Below are 19,606 nucleotides of genomic sequence, written 5' to 3' on the forward strand. Positions count from 1 at the left end.
ATGCTAAACAGTGACGTGAATGCACATCAATAATTTAATCATTTTGTCTACACCTATTTACGTACACGCAGCGGAGGAGAGATGCACAAACACATGCAGATATCTTATCTGAGATGCTCTTTAAGGTATGCAATTATAATTGTGGAAGTGTCGCTCACACATACAAGCCGATGGGGTATGAGAGAAGCTATAAAAATTATACATCTGTAGTTGTAGCTGAGAAATGTATAACTAAGTAGTAAGTTCTGGAATTAGAAAAGCCGAGAAATATGCAACGAGGAAATCAGACAGTATAAAAAGGCGACAACAGTAGAGGCGAGTATCAGTTTCATTTAAGCTATCAGGCCGTTTGGTTACTAAGCAAGCTAAATGCAAAGTATAAGTGTTATTGTGAAGTACTTTAATAAAGGCCATTTTTTCCATTATTCAATATTGGAGTTATTTATTCAACAGTTTAGTGATTCCAACTTAGAAGAAGGTTGCAAATAAGAGGATTTGCAGTAAAATTGTTACAGTATATAAAAACTTAAAAAGTATAATTTAAAATTACTAAACTAGTAGCGTAGCAGCTAAAAAAGGCTTGCACTGATATGAATGTTGGAGACTCGAGTTCAACGCTCAGCTCCCGAAAAGCTAGCTGATGAAGAAGTGAAATTCAGAAACATGTCCTAGTAACCATCGCCGTTTGTAAACTTACAATTTTTCTCTAATATCAATTACAAAAACCATTGTATAAAGCAATATGAGCAAAGCTCGCTAATTAAATACATATGATCATATTGATATAATAGTAACAGCGGAAGTATTAAAAACAAATACTGTAAATATCCGAACAAATGTTACTAAGCTTTCAAAAGCACGCCTAAAAATCATATCCACACCATTAGGAATAAACTACATACAGAGTGTATGTGCCTACATGGTGATCAAAAGGAATATAAACAAAAAAGGCAACTCTTAGAGACCAATTGTACAGCGAACAACGGAACATTCATATGGCGTAGCAGCTAAAAAAGGCTTGCACTGATATGAATGTTGGAGACTCGAGTTCAATGCTCAGCTCCCGAAAAGCTAGCTGATGAAGAAGTGAAATTCAGAAACATGTCCTAGTAACCATCGCCGTTTGTAAACTTACAATTTTTCTCTAATATCAATTACAAAAACCATTGTATAAAGCAATATGAGCAAAGCTCGCTAATTAAATACATATGATCATATTGATATAATAGTAACAGCGGAAGTATTAAAAACAAATACTGTAAATATCCGAACAAATGTTACTAAGCTTTCAAAAGCACGCCTAAAAATCATATCCACACCATTAGGAATAAACTACATACAGAGTGTATGTGCCTACATGGTGATCAAAAGGAATATAAACAAAAAAGGCAACTCTTAGAGACCAATTGTACAGCGAACAACGCAACATTCATATGGCGTAGCAGCTAAAAAAGGCTTGCACTGATATGAATGTTGGAGACTCGAGTTCAACCCTCAGCTCCCGAAAAGCTAGCTGATGAAGAAGTGAAATTCAGAAACATGTCCTAGTAACCATCGCCGTTTGTAAACTTACAATTTTTCTCTAATATCAATTACAAAAACCATTGTATAAAGCAATATGAGCAAAGCTCGCTAATTAAATACATATGATCATATTGATATAATAGTAACAGCGGAAGTATTAAAAACAAATACTGTAAATATCCGAACAAATGTTACTAAGCTTTCAAAAGCACGCCTAAAAATCATATCCACACCATTAGGAATAAACTACATACAGAGTGTATGTGCCTACATGGTGATCAAAAGGAATATAAACAAAAAAGGCAACTCTTAGAGACCAATTGTACAGCGAACAACGCAACATTCATATGGCGTAGCAGCTAAAAAAGGCTTGCACTGATATGAATGTTGGAGACTCGAGTTCAACCCTCAGCTCCCGAAAAGCTAGCTGATGAAGAAGTGAAATTCAGAAACATGTCCTAGTAACCATCGCCGTTTGTAAACTTACAATTTTTCTCTAATATCAATTACAAAAACCATTGTATAAAGCAATATGAGCAAAGCTCGCTAATTAAATACATATGATCATATTGATATAATAGTAACAGCGGAAGTATTAAAAACAAATACTGTAAATATCCGAACAAATGTTACTAAGCTTTCAAAAGCACGCCTAAAAATCATATCCACACCATTAGGAATAAACTACATACAGAGTGTATGTGCCTACATGGTGATCAAAAGGAATATAAACAAAAAAGGCAACTCTTAGAGACCAATTGTACAGCGAACAACGCAACATTCATATGGCGTAGCAGCTAAAAAAGGCTTGCACTGATATGAATGTTGGAGACTCGAGTTCAACCCTCAGCTCCCGAAAAGCTAGCTGATGAAGAAGTGAAATTCAGAAACATGTCCTAGTAACCATCGCCGTTTGTAAACTTACAATTTTTCTCTAATATCAATTACAAAAACCATTGTATAAAGCAATATGAGCAAAGCTCGCTAATTAAATACATATGATCATATTGATATAATAGTAACAGCGGAAGTATTAAAAACAAATACTGTAAATATCCGAACAAATGTTACTAAGCTTTCAAAAGCACGCCTAAAAATCATATCCACACCATTAGGAATAAACTACATACAGAGTGTATGTGCCTACATGGTGATCAAAAGGAATATAAACAAAAAAGGCAACTCTTAGAGACCAATTGTACAGCGAACAACGCAACATTCATATGGCGTAGCAGCTAAAAAAGGCTTGCACTGATATGAATGTTGGAGACTCGAGTTCAACGCTCAGCTCCCGAAAAGCTAGCTGATGAAGAAGTGAAATTCAGAAACATGTCCTAGTAACCATCGCCGTTTGTAAACTTACAATTTTTCTCTAATATCAATTACAAAAACCATTGTATAAAGCAATATGAGCAAAGCTCGCTAATTAAATACATATGATCATATTGATATAATAGTAACAGCGGAAGTATTAAAAACAAATACTGTAAATATCCGAACAAATGTTACTAAGCTTTCAAAAGCACGCCTAAAAATCATATCCACACCATTAGGAATAAACTACATACAGAGTGTATGTGCCTACATGGTGATCAAAAGGAATATAAACAAAAAAGGCAACTCTTAGAGACCAATTGTACAGCGAACAACGGAACATTCATATGGCGTAGCAGCTAAAAAAGGCTTGCACTGATATGAATGTTGGAGACTCGAGTTCAACCCTCAGCTCCCGAAAAGCTAGCTGATGAAGAAGTGAAATTCAGAAACATGTCCTAGTAACCATCGCCGTTTGTAAACTTACAATTTTTCTCTAATATCAATTACTAAACTAGTTCAAATGCATTTTTGATTAAATTAATTCAATTAAAAAAGTATTTATGTATAGGTATCACTTCATAATATTTCACTTCAAAATATATAAACTTATGAACTAATGTAAATTAACATTACTTATATATAAAAATTAAAAAATTATAATTCAAAATTCGTTAAATAAACTCAAATTCATTTCAAATCAAAAATACATCGTACTTATGCAACTAGGTTAGGTAAGGCTGAACTGGCCGGTCCATGAGGACCTCACATAGACTGAATGAGTCGGTAGTGTTACCAAAAGTTTGTTTTAACGACCAAACTGAAAAAACCTATCAAAAAACAGGACCTATGTTATAAAAAAACTCCGCCCTCTTGGCAAATACTAGAAGCTTCCTAGGACTTAAGCAACTTGCTGCTTCTAGATTTGACAGCTGTAGCACTTCTAGTAACTGGGGTTTTAGCCTGGCAAGCGCAGGCACGAGCACAAAACGTACTCGATCGTTTCCTCCTTCAACCCGCACTTCCTACATCTGCTATCACTGACCAAGCCTAACTTAGAGTCATGTGATGCCAGAAGGCAGTGTCCAGTCAGGACACCCGTCATGAATCTACAGTCCTCTCTTTTTAATGATAGAAGCAACTTAGTTTGTCTAAGGTTGTAAGACCTATAGATAATCTTTGACAATTTAGAGCTTCACGCTTGAACCCACGCCTTTTTCGCTTGGTCGATCATGCGCACCTCTCACATTCGCTTAATATCGCCCAGTTTAATTGGGACGTCTACGGAGCAAGGTGCAAGGGATGCGCCCTTTTTAGCTAGTTCATCCGCTTTTTCATTCCCATATATTCCCATATGCTCTGGGACCCAATATAGACGTAAGCTTCTCCCTGTCCCGATTCTCTCCAGAGACTGCTTATACTCTAACACGCATTTAGACGCTGTGCTATGTGAGATTATACAACTAAATATCTACACCTTTTTTTAGTTTTAGTTGAGAAAGTTGCAGTTGAAGTTCAGGTTTCAATTTAAGATCAGAAAACTGAAACTGAAGAAGTTCAAATTTGAAGTTCAGAAAATTATAAATGGAGTTCAGAAAATTAAAATTGTAGCTCAGAATATACATATGTATATTTGTGGTTAAACCACTTTTGAAGTTTTTTTTTTTTTTAATTTTAACGACTTTGCTGGCCACTCAAATAGTTTGAGGTCAATCTACTAAACCAACGGAGAAGGAACGAGCCAGTCGTAGTTGACTGTGTAAAAACAGGCCAAGCTGCACGAACACCGTCCCATAATGAGTGTTAATGGAGTTCAGAACGGTGGTGGTGATATGCACTTTACGAAAGTCATGCTGATGGCTGGACAACCGACGAATTTCATTTAAATGAGGGAATCGTAACGGCTTTAACCTTAGTTCGGCCGATGATTTTTACAACTATTTGTGGCCGACGCAGTCACCCCGGTGACTGCCAGAAAAAGGATAAAAGTGTTTAACCCGTTACAGTTGTCTATGACTAAAATTATAAAACCTTATTTTGTATTTTTTCTACTTAAAATTCATTAAGTTATGATGTTACGGAAAATGAGTTAACAAAATTTATTAAAAATGTGTTTTTTGAGGGGAGAATATGAAAAAGTCACCCTAGTGACTCGTCGGCCGAACTAGGGTTAAAGTTTTCGTTACTGCCTAAAGGAATAATATCGATAGATACTGGCTTGGTTTTCGGTATTTGGTAGTGTGTTCATCCTTTCCGTTCTCCGTTATTCTGGAATGGCTAGTATGAATAACCCTCAAAATTCTAGTCAATGAACTAGAAAGTTTGATGACTACTCTGGCTTTTGACTGCACTGCAGCGCGGGTTGGATAGCAACAGTAAATGCTTATGTGTCGTTGTTATTGTCAAAATTTGTTGTGTTTACGTTTATGATTTATTAAATAATGCTCTTTGTTGTTGTAATTATTGTTGGTTTCATGCTTTTTAATTTTAATAAAAACTCTTACCGTTTTCCATTCACGTCGAGTTTACTTTTGCGAAAATATGGAACGAGGCTGGGTAGTGTTTTTACGTGTGTGTGTGTGTGTGTGTGTGGTTGCTGTATTTTCTCTGTAATTTCTGGCAGGTTGTGTGGCTTATTTTGTTGTAGGTTTAATTATATGAAGTTGTTTTCTGACTTGTTAATATCTCGATATTTCGCGGTATGAGGCCATTGGTTCAGTGAGTCTGTATTAACCGCATATTCTGTGATATTTTAAGCTCACATGACTTTATTTTTAAAAGTTATTAATATTTCAGATAGCAAGTAAATGTGTTTTTGTTTGGGAAGGAAGCTGAAATATCAGAATGAGATGTAAATATAAGTTTGAAGAAGAATTTCAATAACGGCAGGAAGGAAGACTATGTTATACATATATGGCGCCTTAGTAATCAAGAGATTCGGTATAGGCGTGGTGGAATATCAGACTCCGAGTTGAGCTCCAACGTTAAAAAAATGCATCTGTTTTTTTTTACTAGAAAGTCTAAGATAACGAATTGGACTTAGCCTAAAGTAGGACACGAGACCTTGTAAAAGAAATACAGTAAAATATTTATAGGTATTATTTTAGACAACAAGTTTGATGGAAGCTTACTGTGGAATCGAGAACGAAGAAAACATCTGTGGCAGTAAATGCATATTGGGATATTTTGTCGGTACCTTCCGGTATCCTTTCCTCATTTGGCCTTTAATAATAATAATAATAATAATACCCAACGAATTAATACCCTCCGAAGCCCGCACAACCGCATGACGCACGGATTTGTTTCTGGCGAGTTGTTGATAGGTGGGGGTTTGTTAAGCGTCGATATTTAAAACTGCTCAGCTACAGAATAGAAATCATCAGCTGAGTATTATACATAACAGTTAGAAATTATACATATACTACATTGCTAAGTAAGTGAAAATTTTTAGTACGTTAAATTTAAATTTTTATTTGTTGTGAGTTAAGAAGGGATAAGACAGTTTTCTTTATGGTAAAAAGTGAATTTGTTATATCAAGTGAATTACAATAAGCATTAAAATCATGACACAAACACCGAAAAGGTTCACGTAATTCGAAATTACATCTACACTGCCTCAAAAAAAGAAATGTCTTGACACTCGTGATGGTACGTTAAAGTTTACTTCGTTCAAGAGAATTTGGCTGGAAATGAATCCATTCTGTAGTTAAGCCATAAATATTACACCTAGCATTTCTCTACGGCTTGCAAGAGTTGGGAGATTGATAAGCTTCAACCGACTAGTATAAGGGGGAAGATTATACGGAGAGTCCCACTGAAAATTCCTTAAAGAGAAAAGTAGAAATTGCTTTTGTATTGATTCAAGTCTATCTGCATGAACTCGATATTGTGGATTCCAGACTATTGATCCGTATTCTAGTATCGGTCTAACTAAGGTGATGAAAAGGGCTTTAGTTACATAAGGGTCACTAAATTCTTTGGACCACCGTTTCACGTATGAAAGAACACCTCTAGCCTTATTGACAGTAGCATTAATATGAAGGTTGAAACTAAGTTTAGCATCTATCGTGACTCCCAAGTCCTCAAAATAGTTTACTGATAGAAGACAAAAATTATTGATTACATAAGAGGCTACTAGAAAAGATCTTCGAGAGAGGCACACGAATTTGCATTTTTTGAGGTTCAGCGGCATTGAATTTACGTTGCACCAAGCAAATAGGCAGTTTACATCCGCTTGAAGCAAGGGGCGTTCTTCTATAGACGCATAAGACCGAAAAAGTTTACATCATCGGCATACATTAAGACTTTGGAATATTTTATAATGGTACAGATATCATTAATAAATAGCAAGAACAGAATTGGACCAAGATGAATGCCCTGTGCGACGCCAGAGTAAACATCGATCGCAGAGATACGATAAGATTCACTGGGTGAGATCAGGTTGGAAGCCCAGCTGATCAAGCTTGTAGATAAGTAAGGAGTGGGATACTTTGTCAAATGCTTTACGGAAATCAGTATAAATAACATAACAACATTTTCTCTAAATCCATTAGAAACATGAGTTGTAAATTCAAGTAGATTTGTAATGGTAGATTTGCCTTTACAGAATCCGTGTTGGTGTTCTGCAATCAAAGTAGAAATGGAAAAAGCTAGCTGATTGGTAACTATAGTTTTAAATCATTTTGGCATGGCCGACAACTTTGCAATTTCTCGATAGTTTTCTACACACGACCTACTACCACTTTTGCGAAGGGTATGAGAAAATATTCCTTCCAAGCAGAAGGAAAAACTCCACGTTTTAGGGACAGATTGAATAATTCAGTTAAAGGCTGATAAACGTGTTTAGCACATTTTTTAAGAGAGCAAGTGGGAATTAAATCAGGACCGTACTTGTGAGATTCCTTCAAAGATGTTAAATATGAAAAAACTTCATCAGGAGTTATCGCTGGAATATTAATTTTGTTAAGTGAGTTGAAATGGATATTCATTTGAAAAATAATTAAGTTCATCAGAATAGTTCGATTTGAAAAATTGTGCAAAGAAATTAGCAATATCTTGATCGTGGCTAAACAAATCTTCCTGGTATTTTAAAGCAGAGGGAAACTCGTTCACCCTACGTTTAAAGTTCACGAAATCATAGAAGGCTTTCGGGTTGCAAGTTATTTTTCTTTTTATCTTGCAGATGTATATATGTATTATAGCACTTTTTGTTTAATTAAAAATATTTATGACGCAAAATAGAGTACTGCAAGTAATCGGGGTGAGAGCCAGAACTTTTGAATAATTTGAAGAAGCGCGATTTTCTGTTTTATAAAGACCTCAGCTCTTTAGTGAACCACATTTAGACTGGTAGACACACATTTTCGCTTAGGTACGTGTTATTCCAAAATACCGTAAATGATGGTATGGTAGGTAGGTTGAACTGGCCGGTCCATGAGGACCTCACATAAACTGATTGAGTCCGTAGTGTTACCAGAAGTTTGTTTTAACGACCAAACTGAAAACCCCTATCAAAAACCAGGACCTATGTTATAAAATAACTCCGTCCTCTTGGCAAATACTAGAAGCTTCCTAGGACTTAAGCCACTTGCTGCTTCTAGATCTGACAGCTGTATCACTCCTAATAGCTGGAGTCTTAGCCTGGCAAGAGCAGGGCACGAGCACAGAACGTGCTCGATTGTTTCCTCCTCCAACCCGCACTTCCTACATCTGCTATCACTGACCAAGCCTAGTTTAAAGGCATGTGACGCCAGAAGGCAGGTACCAGTCAGAATACCCGTCATGAGTCTACAGTCCTCTCTTTTTAATGATAGGAGCAACTGTGTTGGTCTAAGGTTGTAAGATCTACACATAATCTTCGACACTTTACAGTCCCGCGTTTGAACCCACGCCTTTCCCGCTTGGTCGATCATGTCCACCTCTCGACTTCGCTTAATCTCGCCCAATCTAATTGGGACATTTACGGAGCAAGCTTCAAGGGATGCGCCCTTTTTAGCTAGTTCGTCCGCTTTTTCATTCCCATCTATTCCCATATGCCCTGGGACCCAATATAGATGTATGCTTCTCGCTGTCCCGATTGTATCCAGAGACTGCTTACACTCTAACACGCATTCAGATGCTGTGCTATGCGAGATTATTGCCTTAATTGCTGCTTGACTGTCAATATAAAAGTTAACACGGTTGCAGCTTAAGCTATTCTCTTCCAGGGTTTCTACTGCTTTGGTTACGGCTAATATTTCCGCTTCGAAAACGCTACAGTGATCCGGCAGCCTGTAGGATCTGCTTATTTCCGGATCAGCGCAGTATACCGCAGACACTACTCCTTCCACTACTTTGGAACCATTAGTGTACACATGTTTCGCCTCGTTCGCCATTTGCGCACACTTGCGCCAACCGTCCACCTCTATTGTGGCCTTAAGATCTCCCTCGAAGCGCAGATAGGGAATCATGTAGTCTGTTCGTCTTGTGATTGATGACGCTATACTACTATAATGGCATACAGTGCAGCCGTCGGCGTTGTTTTCGGGGTTTCCCGTAATGCTAAGCATCGATAGTCTGCATACCCCCTCTAATTTTTTGGGGTATGTTGTTTTTTGTGTGGCTTTCCACCAAACAAGAACTCCATAGTAGAGAATAGGGCTTACATTCGCTGTAAAAACCCCAATTAGAAAGAGAGGGCGATAGGCCCCACGTATACCACAGCATTCTTTTACATGCATAGGGTGCCGTTGAGGCCTTCTTGACCCTCTCCTCCACGTTGAGCTTCCATGACAGCTTACTGTCTAGGATGATTCCTAAATATTTTGTGCAAGGTTTCTCCTGTAAGGTCACCCCTCCTAACTTTGGCCTGGTCCAATTTGGGACCTTGTAGCTCTTTGTAAACAAGACCATATCCGTCTTCTCCGCATTGACTTTCAACCCGACATTAGATGCCCAGGTATGAATATCGCGAAGCGCCCGATCCATCAAAGAACTAATCGTTGGAAGGCACTTTCCACTTATGACAATAGCAACGTCATTTGCGTAAGCCGTAAGTTTTACGGGTCTCTCATCGAATTGCCTGAGCAGTTGGTTGATGACCAGCGTCCACAGCAGAGGTGATAGCACCCCTCCCTGCTGCGTGTCCCTGTCCACTGATTTCGTGGCCTCGTACAATCCCCATTGTGATGTAATCTTTATGCAATTTAACATGCAGCCGATCCATCTGATTAAGACAGGATGTACTTTAACGTAATTAAGACCATCCATAATCGCCCATTTTGCAACATTATTGAAAGCCCCGGCAAGAAGACTCCTAGAGCATACTCCTTATAATCCAGGGATTTCTCTATGCTTATTACCACCCTATGCAATGCGGTGTCTACCTACTTGCCTTTGGTGTACGCATGCTGTGTTGTGGCGAGCAGCTTTTCATCCACGTTGGACTTTATGTACACATCTATCAGTCTCTCAAAGGTTTTAAGCAGAAATGATGTTAAGCTAATGGGTCTATAGTCTTTGGGATACACGTGACCGATCTTCCCCGCCTTTGGTAGAAAAGCTGCACGAGCAGTTCTCCAAGAGTTCGGTACATGATTCAGTCGTATGCACACATCGAATATTATTTTAAGCCATTCCACGACCGCCCTACTTGAGACTTGTAGCATGGCCGAGAATATACCATCTGGGCCCGGCGATTTAAACTTAGAAAACGTCTTCACTGCCCTCTCGATCTTGGTATCGGTCACCAAGAAATGATGGTATAAAAGTTAGAAAAATTTTAGTCAGTGTCTACACAATATTTGGGTAAATTCACTGTAGATAAATTTTGATAAAGTTTGCTAAAATTAGCCTTCGCAAAGTCAAATCTGAAATTAGAGTCGTATTTAGAAAAGCGCTACTCACGGAATTTCTTTCGAAGTCGTATGCTATTTCCAGGGAAGGATGGTAAGGATCTTCGGGTACAGTTAGAGGTTCACCCCGGCTAAGAGTACATTTTGACGTATCGTCTACAAATACCAAATCAAGGGCCCACCCGAACATATTAGGAACGTGTGTTAAGAGTATAGAGGTGTCATTTATTATATGATTGATCAATAATTCGGGAGCAGGTAAAGCCACCCCAAATTGCAGCACGTCATGAACTCCGTTACGATAAGTGTAAACATATGTGCTTTAAACCAATCGAAGTCATATTGTCTGCTATATGTTATGCTAATGCGGTTATAGGCACACGTTTCAATATGGTATAACAATGAAGTGTCTTTCCGAACCGGGGATATTTGTGATCAAAGCAACGGAGACTCTGCAGAGAAACTGAATGGGAATCAGCCGCTTAAAATTTTAAAGTGCCAGTCAGGCGGCTATTGAGGCAATAATGTCGCATAGTACAACAACCAAAAGTGTGCCAGTGGTAAAAAAGTGCGTGAGTATCAAGAACTCTGAAAGATCGATGTATAATAAATAAATGTAAACAAAAGACTACATACGTTTAGAAAACCAATTTTTTTGAATAACCTAAAGTAATACCAGAGTTGGTAAATTTACCAAAAATTTACAAATAGTTTCACGCTATTTGAGAAGAGCTTTGCCTGCTTAATATTTGTAGCTGCCGGTAACGACAAGTTATTGTTTTGCTATCGGTCTATAATGATAGCGAAATTTTTGTGGAGCTATCAGTTTTTTATCGGCTTGTTATCGCCGAGTCGTCGGCTTCTTATTAGTTTCTTATGGACTTATTATCGGCGGATTACAAATGTGTTATCGTTTTTATATATAAGTTTAATCGGTTTCTGATACATCACAAATTGATGATTTCTTACTTAACTGGCGCTTAGCCGTCTAAACGGTTATGGCCGTCCAACAAGGCGCGCCAGTCGCTCCTTCGCTCTGCCAACCGGCGCCAATTGGTCACACCAGGGGAGTTTAAATCGTTTTACACCTGGTACTTCCAACGGAGTGGGGGCCGCCCTCTACCTCTGCTTCCATAGGCGGGTTCCGATAGAAACACTTTCTTGGCCAGAGCATCATCTTTCATTCGCATAACATGGCCTAGTCAGCGCAGCCGCTGCGTTTTAATTCGCTGGACTATATTGATGTCTACGTATAGCTCGTACAGCTCATCATTAAATCTTCTTCGGTACTCGCCATCGTTAACGCGTAGAGGTCCATAAATCTTTCGAAGAACTTTTCTCTTGAACACTCCCAAAGCCGCTTCATCTGCTGTTGTCGTGGTCCATGCTTTTGCCCCATATAGCAGGACGGGTAAGATAAGTGACTTGCAGAGTATGATTTTCGTTCGCCGAGAGAGGACTTTACTTTTCAATTGCCTACTTAGTCCAAATTAGCATTTATTGGCAAGATTGATTCTTCGCTGGATTTCAGTGCTGATGTTGTTGCTAGTGTTGATGCTGGTTCCCAAATAAACAAAGTCTTTTACTATTTCGAAATTATGGCTGCCAACAGTAGCGTGGTTGCCAAGGCGCGTGTGCGCTGACTCTTTGCTGGATGACAGCAGGTACTTCGTTTTGTCCTCATTCACCATCAAACCCATTTCTATCGCTTCTTTTTCCAATTTGGAGTAAGCAGAACTAACAGCGCGGGTGTTTAGGCCGATGATATCAATGTCATCAGCATATGCCAGAAATTGCACGCTTTTATAGAATATTGTTCCAGTGCGGTTAAGTTCTGCAGCTAGTATAGTTTTCTCCAGCATAAAATTAAAGAAACCGCATGATATGGGGTTACCCCATCAGGGAGAGAAATGAGATGCTGACCTAACAGTTTCTGTTGAATACCCAGAAACCTGAGCATCCCAACAGATATCTGATTGATGAACCAGCATCGCCTAGGGGCTTAAGGAGTCATATCTGTAAGCATTTTGAGGAGATACGGCACCTGAGAACCCAGCCGTATGAAGCGAAAAAACACAAGCAGGTCCTTGGTGAACTCCATAAACAGGCGTCGGACCTTTATGCCGGGAATTGCCCGGTGAATCCAGTACTTAAAGAAAAGTATCCAAAACTCGCGGAAGAGGAACGCATACTCCCCAAGGAAACGCGTGTCACTCTTGCTCAACTTCGTTATGGATACTGTAACATGTTAAACTCCTACCTATCCAGAATCAGAATTTCTTTTAATTGAAAAATCTTATTTCTAAAATTTTGATGTTGCTTTGCCCGGGAGTTGAACCCAGGGCATACGGTGTGATAGGCGGAGCACGCTACCATCACACCACGGTGGCCGCAACCCGACATTCAAATGTATGCCCCGCTTGCAATGTGTCCCCACATGACAGCAACCATCTCTTTAATTGTAATGTGGAATCAACGCCTCTAACGCCCCTTTCCTTATGGTCCACCCCTGTTGAAACGGCAAGTTTCCTTGGACTCCCGTTAGAGGATATTGATGACAATTTGTGGTCGGTCGCGGCTGTTAGGTGGGGCGAAGCATTGCTACAACAACAACAACATAGGGGTCACCTTGTCTGAAACCACATTTAGTTTCGAACGGCTCGGAGAGGTCCTTACTAATTCTGATTGAGCTGATGGTGTTGCTCAACGTCATTTTGCTCAGCCGTATAAGTTTTGCGGGGAAACCCAATTCAGACATAGCGGCATATAGGCAGCTCCATTTCTTTCTATCAAAGGCGGATTTAAAGTCGACGAAGAGGTGATGTGTGTCGATTCTCTTTTCACGGGTTTTTTCCCAGATTTGGCGCATTGTGAAAATCTGGTCGATGGTAGATTTACCAGGTCTGAAGTCGCACTGATAAGGTTCAATCAGCCGGTTCACATTGGGCTTCAATCTTTCGCACAATACACTTGAAAGGACCTTATATGCGATATTAAGAAGGCTTATTCCACGATAGTTGGTGCATTTTGCAGTATCCCCTTCTTGTGTACTGGGCAAAGAACACTTAGATTCCAATCGTCGGGCATTCACTCGTCCGCCCATATTTTGCTAAGAAGCTGCTGCATGCGCTTTACCAACTCCTCGCCGCCGTACTTGAATAGCTCCGCTGGCAATCCATCAGCGCCCACGGCCTTGTTGTTTTTCGATCTGATTATTGCTATTCTAACTTCGTCATAATCGGGCGGGGGGACATATATTCCATCATCATCGATTGCGGGATCGGGTTCGTCATCTCTGCGCGGTGAATTACTGCCTCAATTTAGGAGAGCAGAGAGGTATTCCCTCCATAATCAAAGCACTCTCTGGACATCAGTTACAAGGTCGCCGTTTTCGTTCATACAGGAGTTTGCCCCGGTCTTAAAACCTTCCGTCTGTCGCCGTATTTTTTTGTAAAATTTTCGGGCGTTACTGCTAGTGGCTAGCAGCTCAAGCTCCTCGCATTCACGCCTTTCTGCTTCTGCTTTTTTCTTCCTGAAATGACGTCTTGCTTTCCTTTTCAACTCACGATAGCGTTCACACATTCCTCCTGTTGCGCTCGCTTTTAACGTAGCCCTGTAGGCAGAGTCTTTTCTTTCGATTGCAACGCGGCATTCTTCCTCGTAGCAGTGGTTTTTTCGTGGCCGCCGGTAACCAATTTTTTCCTCGGCGGAGTCTGAGTCGATGTTAGGTCCTCGGATCGTATGCACATCTAAAACACTGGAGGCATGCCGTCCGTCTATCACAACGTGATCGATCTCATTGCGAGTATTTCGATCAGGAGACAGCCATAACATATCGATAACTTTTCGACCAAAAAGTTGCATTCAAGATAGATCAGGGTTTTGTACATCGTTCGGCTTACGATTTTTGCTACGGTGTTGCTTGCGGGACGAATTTCAGTTGGGTGTCATTTGAAGTTTTGTCTCGGTTTCGGACTCATTACTAATTGAAGCTAAATTTTTGGTCTTTATACGTTTTTACGGCCACCGTGGTGTGATGGTAGCGTGCTCCGCCTATCACACCGTATGCCCTGGGTTCAACTCCCGGGCAAAGCAACATCAAAATTTTAGAAATAAGATTTTTCAATTAGAAGAAAATTTTTCTAAGCGGGGTCGCCCCTCGGCAGTGTCTGGCAAGCGCTCCGATTGTATTTCTGCCATGAAAAGCTCTCAGTGAAAACTCATCTGCGTTGCAGATGCCGTTCGGAGTCGGCATAAAACATGTAGGTCCCGTCCGGCCAATTTGTAGGGAAAAATCAAGAGGAGCACGACGCAAATTGGAAGAGAAGCTCGGCCTTAGATCTCTTCGGAGGTTATCGCGCCTTACATTTATTTTATTTATTTATACGTTTTTAGTTTTGGCTATGGCTCTTATTTGCAATTACGTCCCAGTTCAAGTTCCGGTTTACTTACGGTGGTATCTCTGTGACCCGTGGAATTGGTCGAAAGTTTTGGGGAGTATTACCGAAGTTTCGGTTACAAGCACCATTAAAGCGTAAGCCCGACTATGTCCGAAACAATGGTGCCTTGTTCCCGATACGTATCGGATCTGTATCCGACAAAGGTTCACCAACTTTTTAATTTGCGAAATTTCATTTTTTTGCCTTTTTTCGACTTTGATTTTTAAGGTTTTTTTCATGACATACTAAAAAAATTTTCATTTGATTGTTAAATTTTCATGTATACCCAGTCCGACCCAAAAATGTCCGCTAAAAACGTTTTCGATAACAGTTTTTTGAAAAAAAAATAATTTTTTTTTTTCAAAAAACTGTTATCACCAAAAAAATTATTTTTTCAAAAAACTGTTATCGGCAACGTTTTTAGCGGACACTTTTGGGTCGGACAGTGTATACATATGAAAATTATTTTAATAGGTCATGTAAAAAACTTTAAAAATCAAAGTCGAAAAAAAGTAAAAAAAAAATGAAATTTCGTAGGCTCGAAAATTATTATTTTTGGGTACGCGTAGTGGAACTGCTTTTTCCTGCGCCCAAATCCTATCGAAAAATAGATGGCGCGATATCGGTTAATTTTCGTCCATACAAATCGAGCAAACCTACTGCCTAGTTAAAAATACATTTGTAAACACTAGCAAATTTAAATTTTTATACTCAGCTGAGTAGAGCTCACAGTATAACCTAATGGAGATAAATATAGACTTATATATATCAAAATTATCTGTGCGAAAAAAGAAATTCATTTCGCCATGCCCGTCCATCTGTCTGTCCGTGAACACGATAACTTGAGTAAATTTTGAGGTATTTTAATGAAATTTGGTACGTAAGTTACTGGGTACTCATCTCAGATCGCTATTTAAAATGAATGAAATCGGACTATAACCAAGCCCACTTTTTCGATATCTAAAATTTCGAAAACCCGAAAAAGCGCGATAGTTCATTACCAAAGACGGATAAAGCTTGGTAGCACTTTTTAAAAAAAAAGTTTTAAAAGTAAAATTTTAACACAAATAAATTATGTCAACATTCAGCTCCAGTAATGAAAAAGAAAAGAAAATTTAAAAATGGGCGTGGCTCTCTTTTTCATTTAATTTGTCTAGAATACTTTTAATGCCATAAGTCGAACAAAAATTTACCAATCCTTGTGAAATTTGATAGGGGCATAGCTTCTATGACGATGACTGTATTCTGTGAAAATTGGCGAAATCGGTTGAAGCCACACCCAGTTTTTATACACAGTCGACCGTCTGTCCTTCCGCTCGGCCGTTAACACGATAACTTGAGCACAAATCGATATATCTATATATATAACAAGTAAGGAAGGTTAAGTTCGGGTGTAACCGAACATTACATACTCAGTTGAGAGCTATGGTGGCAACATAAGGGAAAATAACCATGTAAGAAAATGGACAGAGGGTAACCCTGGAATGTGTTTGTATGACTTGTGTATTAAAAGAAAGGTATTAAAGAGTATTTTAAGAGGAAGTGGGCCATAGTTCTATAGGTGGACCCCATTTAGGGATATCGCCATAAAGGTGGATCAGGGTTGACTCTAGAATTTGTTTGTACGATATGGGTATCAAATGAAAGGTGTTAATGAATATTTTAAAAGGGAGTGGGCCTTAGTTCTATAGGTGAACGCCTTTTCGAGATATCGCCATAAAGGTGGACCAGGGGTGACTCTAGAATGCGTTTGTATGGTATCAAATTAAAGGTATTAATGAGGCTTTTAAAGGGAGTGGTGGTAGTTATATATGTGAAGGCGGTTTCCAGATATTGACCAAAATGTGGACCAGGGTGACCCAGAACATCATCTGTTGGATACCGCTAATTTATTTATATATATAATACCACGAACAGTATTCCTGCCAAAATTTCAAGGGTTTTTTATTTCGCCCTGCAAAACTTTTTCATTTCATTCTACTTAATATGCTAGGTGTCACACCCATTTTACAAAGTTTTTTTCTAAAGTTATATTTTGCGTCAATAAACTAATCCAAATACCACGTTTCATCCCTTTTTTCGTATTTGGTATAGACTTATGGCATTTTTTTTGTTTTTCGTAATTTTCGATATCGAAAAAGTGGGTGTGGTCATAGTCCGATTTCGGCCATTTTTTATACCAATACAAAGTGAATTCAGATAAGTACGTGAACTAAGTTTAGTAAAGATATATCGATTTTTTCTCAAGTTATCGTGTTAACGGCCGAGCGGAAGGACAGACGGTCGACTGTGTATAAAAACTGGGCGTGGCTTCAACCGATTTCGCCCTTTTTCACAGAAGTAAGTTACCGTTCCAGAATCTTAGCCCCTACCAAATTTCACAAGGATTGGTAAATTTTTGTTCGACTTTGGCATAAAAAGTATCCTAGACAAATTAAATGAAAAAGGGCGGAGCCACGCCCATATTGAAATTTTATTTTATTTTTGCATTTTGTTTCACCATATCATTACTGGAGTTGAATGTTGACATAATTTACTCATATACCGTAAAGATATTAAATTTTTTGTTAAAATTTGGCTTAAAAAAAAACAATTTTTTTTTTAAAGTGGGCGTGGTCGTTCTCCGATTTTGCTAATTTTTATCAAGCATACGTATAGTAATAGGAGTAACGTTCCTGCCAAATTTCATCATGATATCTTCAACGATTGCCAAATTACCGCTTGCAAAATTTTTAAATTACCTTCTTTTAAAAGTGGGCGGTGCCACGCCCATTGTCCAAAATTTTACCAGTTTTCTATTCTGCGTCATAAGGTCAATGCACCTACCAAGTTTCATTGCTTTATCCGTCTTTGGTAAAGAATTACCGCACCTTTTCGGTTTTTCGAAATATTCGATATCGAAAAAGTAGGCGTGGTTGTAGTCCGATATTGTTCATTTTAAATAGCGATCTGAGATGAGTGCTCAGGAACCTACATACCTAATTTCATCAAGATACCTCAAAATTTACCCAAGTTATCGTATTAACGGACAGACGGATGGACGGACATGGCTCAATCAAATTTTTTTTCGATCCTGATTATTTTGATATATGGAAGTCTATATCTATCTCGATTCCTTTATACCTGTACAACCAACCGTTATCCAATCAAAGTTAATATACTCTGTGAGCTATGCTCAACTGAGTATAAAAATCAAATTGTGTGTGTTTGTGTGTGTGTGTGTGTTCGCTATGGAAACGTATTTCACACACTTCAATCATCACAAAATTTTGGTTATGGGTTCCTTCGATCAACGGGAAGGTTTTAGGCTAAAAATAATTTCGATATATAAAAGGGGCGTGGCTCTTCCCATACAAATGGAATCTTTGGTACTGCATAACTTTGAAGGTATACATGCCAGAACATTGAAATTCAATGAGGAGTTATATGAGGTCAATCTCTAACACCAACAAGAAAATGCGGAATTTGGAGAAAGGGGGGTGGCACCTCCCATACAAATGGAATTTTTGTAATGCATAACTTTGAAGGTATACATGCCAGAACATTGAAATTCAGTAAGGAGATATATGAGGTCAATCCCTAACACCACCAAGAAAATATTGAATTGGGAAAAAGGGGGTGTGGCACATCCCATACAAATGGGATATATTATACTGCATATATCTCGATGTCGTAATGGTAGGATAATTAAAATTGGTAAAGAACTATGTGACGTTAAGTCCTAACACCTCCAGTAAAATGTGGATAGGGGAAAAACTATGGCTGCCGTACAAACTTAAGTTATTTTAATACCTAAAGTTTGACTGCATTGTTGAGATTGGCTGTTATGCCTTTTCGACGTTTAGTAATCTGCCGCTGTTAAAAAATTGTTTAGCTTCAGTCTATCTACATCTTCTATAAAAACCAAATTTTGTGTGTGTGTTCCCTATGAAAACGTGTTTGCTATACTTCGATCATCACCAAATTTTGGCTCTAGTTTCCTTCGATCAAGACGAAAGTTTTTCATGTTTCAGAATTCAGAATTTTAAATTTAAATGTTTTTGTTTTTTGGCTATGCGAAAGAACTATCTTAGCTCCCAAAAATGATTATGTTAACAAAATCAATGTTCGCATTCAAAACCAATTTCCTGGTGAAGTGGCGAAATATAAATCGATCGACACAGTTACAGATGAAGATAAAATTGTGAATTATCCAAATGAATTTCTATACTCCTTAGAACCAAAAGGAATGCCTGCGCATATATCAACTTTGAAAATTGGCACACCAGTCATGCCTCTTCGGAATGTAATCAAAGCAACAATCATCAGCGGTAAAAGCAATACAATAATATAAAATAAGATACAAGAATAAAATGTTTTAACAGAAAATTTCACCAAATATGCGTACAAAATTCAATTCTATTTACGGAATAATAAATTAAATTATCAACAAACAAAACAGAAAAAACAACGCAACATTCATTCGATCTCGGGCGTTACAACGTACGCCGGGTAAAG

At 38.6% G+C, this 19,606-nt stretch overlaps 1 protein-coding gene across 6 annotated transcripts in view; it reads right to left on the reverse strand.

Annotated features, from left to right (window-relative positions):
• Ac13E (Adenylyl cyclase 13E) overlaps window positions 1-19,606 on the reverse strand; it is a 367,921-nt gene that overhangs the window by 104,581 nt on the left and 243,734 nt on the right. Inside the window, exon 1 of one of the 6 annotated variants that reach the window (XM_067784822.1) lies at window positions 5,343-5,382. The exons of the other annotated variants lie outside the window; for them this stretch is intronic. The gene's annotated coding sequence lies outside the window, so the exon portion shown is untranslated. Of the gene's footprint in view, window positions 1-5,342; window positions 5,383-19,606 lie in introns of those variants that run through there. 6 annotated transcript variants of the gene reach the window in all.

The sequence above is a fragment of the Eurosta solidaginis genome, chromosome 4, assembly GCF_040869045.1.
Source record: "Eurosta solidaginis isolate ZX-2024a chromosome 4, ASM4086904v1, whole genome shotgun sequence".
Taxonomy (NCBI): domain Eukaryota; kingdom Metazoa; phylum Arthropoda; class Insecta; order Diptera; family Tephritidae; genus Eurosta; species Eurosta solidaginis.